This window comes from Chiloscyllium plagiosum, chromosome 15, assembly GCF_004010195.1.
Source record: "Chiloscyllium plagiosum isolate BGI_BamShark_2017 chromosome 15, ASM401019v2, whole genome shotgun sequence".
NCBI lineage: Eukaryota > Metazoa > Chordata > Chondrichthyes > Orectolobiformes > Hemiscylliidae > Chiloscyllium > Chiloscyllium plagiosum.
In genome coordinates, this window is record NC_057724.1 from 26,513,971 (window position 1) to 26,521,849 (window position 7,879).

Genomic DNA, 7,879 nt, shown 5'->3' on the forward strand with positions numbered 1-7,879 from the left:
CAAGACAGTGCTGCAGTGTTAGAGGTATTGTCTTTTACTGACACCTCATCTGTCCTCTCACCCAGATATGCCAGTTCGCGTGGCACTACTTTGAAGAAGAACTGGAGATCTATTCCCAGTGTGCTGACCAATATTTATCCTTCAACTAATATCATTAAAACAGACAATCTAGTCATAAGCACATTGGTGCTTATGAGACCTGTTCTGCACAAATTACCTGCTGTGCTTAAATGAAAACAGTGATTTCAAAGATTTAATTGCCTGTAAAGAGGATTGGCATTTTTAGGCCCTTGAAAGATGCTTGCTTATTAAATGCAATATTTTTAATTCAAAAGCAACCATTTCCCAGTAGAAAAAATTGTTAAATTAACTTTTATAAAAGTTTATATTTTACACTATTTTTATTGTAAATATACATTTAACTCCACCACAGATTGTGAGATCAGGCAATTATTTTCACGACTGTTGTTTGTTTGCTTGCTTATCCATTGGTCTATTAGCAACACATTTCAAAATCTCGTTGAGAAGCTTAGCAGTTCTGGTGGGATCTGTGGAAAGAGAAATAGAGTTAACGTTTTGAGTCTGGTATGACTTTTCTTCATTCAGACTTGAAAAGTCAACTCTGTAAAAGTACTGATACTCTGACTTACCAATCAGAAATCAGAGAGTTATTTCATAATATAAGTTTTCAATGCTTGGTGAGCTCAATAACACATTTTTTGATTCTGTTACAATCTTGAACACCTAAGATTTTTCACCCTATAGTGCATATATAACCAATTAAGTTTCTTAATTTGTTTTTGCAATGCCATCTTGGAGCTAGTTATTTTACCTGCTCCTTCAATTTTAATTGTGTGTGTCACTTCTGGAAAGAAATATAATTTAGTCAGTCTAAAACATTCATTCAATTGAATTTGCCAGTTAAATGGCCTAGATCTAGAAATGCCTAAGTAGGCATCACATATCTAATCTTTACTTTGTTGATTATCAGGATGACTTCAATCACTGCATTTCAACACTTAGTCCAAATATATGCCTGTTCCCAGCTGTCATCAATTTGGCTAATATTGATATACTTGTACTTAATGCTCAGAAACAGAATTTCCCATATCCATTTCACCCCCACACCACCCTGTGTTAATATCTGTTTGTAAACCTTCAGATGGCAGATCTGGAAACAGTGGGAGAGATGACAGTGGGAGAGAACAGATTTAAAATTTAAGATGACCAAGCTTAAATCACTTCTGATGTTTTTATTGACCTGAAACGTCTGCTTCTCTTTCCACAGATGCAGTCTGACTTGCTGAGCATGTAGAGCAGTTTCTGTACTGAATTTCAGATTCTAGAATCTGCAGTATTTTTTTTCCACAGAGGTACTTTCTACCACAGCATCAGGCAGTCTTCCAACTGCTTTGTTGCTCATGACATCTTATTTTTAAAAGTTAATTTAACAATCAATCATGCAATCATGCAAGCAACAAATTACAGAAGATGACTAGATACCATAAACTAAAAAAAAATGCCAGTTATGAAGCAATAATTTACATATCGGGATAAAACAGGGCAGCATTTCAGCCAACAGTGTTAAAAAAATGGACTTTGTTCCATAAACTTATTATTAACCAAACTGTGTTCACTTAGTTGAAATGGACTGTCTTGCAGGACTTTTGTCTGTTATATACAATTTCCCGAAGCACTTACTGGTGGAAACTTTTTCTAAAAAAGGGAGCACTGTGTCAGGTAAATCTGAAGAAAAACATTAATATCACAAAATAAAATAGCAGTGTAGTATGATTGGAAGCCTTGGGTTTGTTGAACTAGCATACAGACACACCAGTTAGAATACAAGGTTAGATTACTTAAGTGCGGAAACAGGCCCGTCGGCCCAACAAGCCCACACCGACCCTCCAAAGAGCAATCCAGACCCATTCCCCTACATTTAGCCCCTCACCTAATACTACAGGCAATTTAGCATGGCCAATTCACCTAACCTGCACATTTTTGGACTGTGGGAGCACCCGGAGGAAACCCATGCAGACACAGAGAGAATGTGCAAACTCCACACAGACAGTTGCCTAAGGCAGGAATTGAACCCAGGTCTCTGGCGCTGTGAAGCAGCAGTGCTAACCACTGTGCCACCGTACTACCCACAATTTATTATGTTAGAATAAGAAAAATTTATGATCTATCATGAACATTATAAATTGTACTTTTTCACTTATTGATGATAGTATTAAAGAAACCATGTGATTGTTTTCAGTATATGAAAGTAAAATTTCAAGATTCATTTCATTTTGAATTTTGGACTCAAGAAGAAATACTTTCACTGCTCATTTTGTTTAGATTTTTTTTGTTAGGGCGCATCTTCACCAGAAGGCATACGGATTGCCTCATTTCAACTCTAAGCTTTCTGAACTTATTCTGTGAAAATGTGTGTTGTGCATTGGCTGGGGATCACATGCACATAATAGATTAGTACAATCTATGAGATGTTATAGGTTTTCCTAATTTTGCCAAGACGGGGCCATGACCATGAAGCCAAGTACATGCATACAAATTCAAGACTTGTGATTCAAACAACAATTGAGAAGCATGCAAGGAGAAATTTTGTGTTAGTAATCACAAAAATATTTAGCAACCTGGAACAGAATTTACGACACCTCAGTTTGTGCCACAATGAAACTACACAAGGACCCTAACATTTTCACTCCCTATTTTCTGCATTCTAGTCAACTGTCTCTATAAGAAGATAAGCAGAATGATGAAATGAGAATTTTGTTTTTTAATTATAATAATAAGCTGGACCCTTGTGGCAGCTGAAAATTCTTAAACCAACTCCATTTACAAGCACCTGATGTAACTCATTACCTTAAAACTCAGTTCTTGAAATTTGAAATAATAGATTCTACTAAAATATTGTAAAAGCACGCTAACATTTGGAATACAAGTGGCAGCTGACGGGTATGACAGTGTCGCTCACTGCTGCCTGTGTGTCTGGAACAATGAGCTTTTATTACCTTGACTAAATCATTTTAGATTTATTTTATTCATTCTAGTGCTGTACACTGTGAATATAACATGAGTGACTCAAATCCTCATCTTGCATAAAAGGTTCTAATTTGAACTGTACAAGACCTGTTCAAGCTGTCGCAATGGAAGTGTGTGTGTGTGTTTGTTTTTCTGGGGGAGTTGAGTAGTGATAGCCCACAAACAGTTCATCTTCCTAGGAAGCATACCATGAACCATTCTTAAATTAATCAAAGTATTGGCCAGAGCTAAATGTTCTACACATTATGTCAGTAAGCCTCTGACTTAGGACAGAATGAATTGCACAACCTTTAACAACTGAGGACGTCAGTGACTGGCTGCATTGTAAAGATGACTTCAAACGTATTTGAACAGTAGGGATTTCCAGACATGAAAATGGAACTCCTCACATTGGTCAATAGATTCATTGGTCATTTACCCGATTTGGTATTTATGAAACCTTGTTTTTTGCAATTTGTTTAGGTCTACCTAACTGTTCACTTTAAAACTGGTCATTTTGGTCTTTGACATGTACTGTGAATGTACAAAATGTTGTAGAATGTCTATTTGTGTAATGTTCATTTTTCGAGTATCCTGATCTGTGACATACCCCAAGGGTAAAGGTTTATCCTAATCCCAAGACACTGTGACTTCTTAGCACATTTCCAAAACTAAATTCACCTTTTGTTTAAGCTTTCTTATTACATTGAGATAGGTCATATTCCTCAGCTTTGCCACTTATCTATTTCCGTTCAGGGATGTAAAAGGGTCAGGAGTCTCTTTTCCTGCTATTGAAGGAAGCTGACTCTGTTACTCAGGTCACTCTTTTCTTTGTTGTTTTAGTTTGTTATTGATGTAATTATTGAAGTTCAACGTGATTTACTGCTTAAAAGCAAACTTGTAAATGTTTGCTAGATACAAGCAGTGATTACCAAAAGTGTTTTGATATCATCATGAACAAAGACTCGCATCACAACACAATCTCCATACAAGACATTGAGATTACAGGTAAATATTGTGCCCTTTATTTGCAGTATACCCTGAACCAATTCTATGCAACAATGCAATGGCAAACAAACAATTTGAATCAAGTTTCCTCAAGATTGGTGACTCTGTATAAAACTTAACAACTTTATAATTACTTATATTGTTTAATTTTGTAAAACTAAAATTCCTGGACAAACACGCTATTTTTGGCAAAGTGTAGCAATGGTCCCTTTCACACAGCAGAGGCATTATGCAAATATATATGTACTCATGGTTTGTGTGTTTTAAGAGAAAACCTTTTACACTGTGCTTGAAAGACAAAAAATGATACTGATAGTACCTAGTATGGGGAACTAGTGAAATACAATTCAAACAGATCTTGGATAAACACAGCTCAAAGTGAAGATTTTATTGTGTTGGTGAGATAGTGGGATAATGTATTCACACCTAGAATTATAAAAGGTACTTCAGATCTATCTGAAAAGCCAACTTGTCTCAAGACATTTTAGAAAATGCTTTGAAGTCATAGTGTAAAGCAGGGAAGTTTCAATGGTTCAAATCATAAGAACTAAAAGTAACATGTAAACATTGTGTTTTTCCTAATGGAACTCAAACAGGTGAGCCATTATTTACAACAGAACTATATATTATTGATGTGGTCTCAAATTCAAAAGGCTGTTTTAAAGATAGAATTAAACTGATTAATGGTGTATGTAGGAATAGGAGGATAATGAAGGAGTGGCTGATGAGCTGGTACAGCGGAAAAGGATACACTTTTTTTTGATGGTCGGAATCTCTTCTGGGTTAAAAGTGATTTGTATAAGAGGGACAGTTTGCACATGAGTTGAAAGAGGACTAATATACTGGCGGGGAAATTTGCTAGTGCTACTTGGGAGGATTCACTAATAAGGTTGGTGGGTGTGGGGAACCACAGACAGTGAAAACAAAAATCAGTCTGTCATTTGATGTGGAAGTGCTGGTGTTGGACTGTGTTGGACAAGGTCACAAATCACACAACACCAGGTTCTCGTCCAACAGGTATATTTGAAAACATTAGCTTTCAGAGTGCTGCTCCTTCATTTGGTGCTAGTGACTTGCATTTGATGAAGGAGCAAAGATCTGAAAGCTAGTGTTTTTAAATAAACCCACTGGACTATAACCAGGTATCATGTGATTTTTGACCCAGTCTGAGGCTGGTGTATTTGAGAAGAGGAGCAAATCAAACAATCAAGGGAAGCAGGAGCAAAGCAGATGATAGGATAAGACTGATAAATTAAACTGCACATATTTCAATGCAAGAGGCCTGACTGGTAAGGTAGATGAACTCAAGGTGTGTTTGGAAATATGGGACAGGAATATCATAGCTATTGCAGAAATATGGCTCAGGGCTGGACAGGACTGGCAGGTTTATGCTACAGGGTATAGATGCTTTAGGAAGGAGAGAGGGGGGGCAAGAGAGGTGAAGGTGGCGTTTCTAGTTAAGGATAACATTATGGCACTATTTCAGGAGGAAATTCCTGGGAGTATGTCCAGTGATGTTATTTGGGTGGAACTGAGAAATAAGAAAGGGATTGTACTATGGAGTCGTTATTGGGACTGTACTATAGAGCCCCAATGCTAAGCTGGAAATTAAGAAGTAAATTTGTAAGGAGATATCAGTTATCTATAAGAATAATAGGGAGGTAATCGGAAGGAAGTTTAACTTTCCAAATATAGATTGGGACTATCATAGTGTTAAGGGCTTGGATGGAGAAGATGTGTATACAAGAAACCTTTCTTACTCAATATGTGGATATACCTGGGGAGCACTTTGGGGCCAGTGACCATAATTCTATTAGTTCTAAGATAGTTATGGAAAAGGACAGACCTGGTGCAAAAGTTAAAGTTCTAACTTTAGGAGAAAGCCATTTTTGACAGCAAAAGGCAAGAACTTTTAAAAGTTGATGGGGTTGGGGGAGGGGTAAAGGGCCTTGGAAGGCTAAATTGCAGGAAAAAGGGATGGTTGGGAAATGGGAGGCCTGTACAAATGAGATAATAAGAGTCCAGAGTCCAGAGACAGTATGTTCCCATTAGCATGAAGTGCAAGGCTGATAATGTCGAGCATGCTGGATCATGAGAAGTTGAGGCTCTGGTCAAGAAAAAGAAGGAAGCATATATCAGGTACAGACATCAGGGATCAAGTGAATCCCTAGAAAGGTCTCAGACCAGGAGAAGTATATTTAAGAGAAATCAAGAGGGCAAAATGGGAACATGAGATAACTTTGGTAAATTGGGTTAGGGAGAATCCAATAAGATTCAATAAATACATTAATGGCAAAAGAGTAGCTAGGGAGAGATCAGGGTTCCCTAAAAAAAAAATCAACAAGGCTGCTGTGTGGACCCACAGGAGATGGTTAAGATACTAAATGGGGAATTTCACATCAGTATTTACTATGGAGTAGGTTATGGAAACTAGAGAACTTGAAGAAATAGTGACATTTTGAAAATTGCCAATATTACAGAGGTGGTGTTGGGTGTCTTAAAATGTATAAAAGGTGGATAAATCCCAAGGACCTGATCAGGTGTGTCTCAGAATTTTGTGACAAGCTAGGGAAGCGATTGGTGGGCCCCTTGCAAAGATATTTGTGATCATCGATAGCCACATGTGAGGTGCCGGAAGATTGGAAATTGACAATCGTGGTGCTACTATTGAAGAAAGGAGGTAAAGAGAAACTAGGGAACTACAGACTCATGAGCCTTATGTGAGTGATGGGTACGATGTAGGAGGGGATTCTGAGGGTCAGAATTTACATGCACTTGGAAAGGCAAGGACTCAGGATAGTCAACATAACTTTGTGTATGAGAAATAGTGTCTCACTGACTTGACTGAGTTTTTTGAAGTAACAAAGAAGATTGGTGAGGGCAGAATGGTGGACGTGATCCATATGGACTTCAGAAAGACACTTGACAAGGTCCCACATGGTAAACTGTTTGGCAAGGTTAGATTACATAGAATACAGGGACAGCCATTTGCATATAAAATTGGCTCAAAAGATAGGAAACAGGGTTGTGACAGAGGATTGCTTTTTGAACTGGAGGGCTGTAACCAGCGGTGTGCTGTAAGGATTGGTCTAGGGATTTTTGTCATTTATATAAATGATTTGGATGTGAATATGGGAATATGGTTAGTAACTTTGCAGATTAAACCAAAACTGGTGGCGTAGTAGACAGTGAAGAAGGTTCTCTATGAGTACAATGGTATCTTGATCAGATGGGCAATGGGCCGAGGAGTGGCAGATGGATTTTAATTTAAATAAGTGTAAGGTGCTGCATTTTGGAAAGGCAAATCATGGCAGGACCTACACACTTAATGGGAAGGTCCTGGGGAGTGCTGCTGAACAAAGAGACTTTGGAGTGCAGGTTCATAGCTCCTTGAAGGTGGAATTATAGGTCGATAGGATAGTGAAGAAAGCATTTGGTACACTTGTTTTTGCTGACCAATGTATTGAGTATAGGAGTTGGGTCAATCAACCCCACCATCCCGTGGCCCAACATTTCAACTCCCCCTCCCACTCTGCCAAGGACATGCAGGTCCTGGGCGTCCTCCACCGCCGCTCCCTCACCACCCGATGCTTGGAGGAAGAACGCCTCATCTTCCGTCTTGGAACACTTCAACCCCAGGGCATCAATGTGGACTTCACCAGTTTCCTCATTTCCCCTCCCCCAACCTTACCTCAGTTCCAACCTTCCAGCTCAGCACTGTCCTCATGACCTGTCCTACCTGCCAATCTCCCTTCCCACCTGTCCACTCCACCCTCCCCTCTGACCTGTCACTATCACCCCCACCTACATGTACCTATCGCCTTCCCACTATCCTATTGTTCTC

The 7,879-nt window shown here is 38.7% G+C and overlaps 1 long non-coding RNA gene across 1 annotated transcript in view; it reads right to left on the reverse strand.

Annotated features, from left to right (window-relative positions):
• Positions 1-382: 382 nt before the first annotated feature.
• LOC122557150 overlaps positions 383-7,879 on the reverse strand; it is a 29,085-nt gene continuing 21,588 nt past the window's right edge. Inside the window, exon 2 of the long non-coding RNA XR_006313757.1 lies at positions 383-548. This is a non-coding gene — a long non-coding RNA (uncharacterized LOC122557150). The remainder of the gene's footprint in view (positions 549-7,879) is intronic.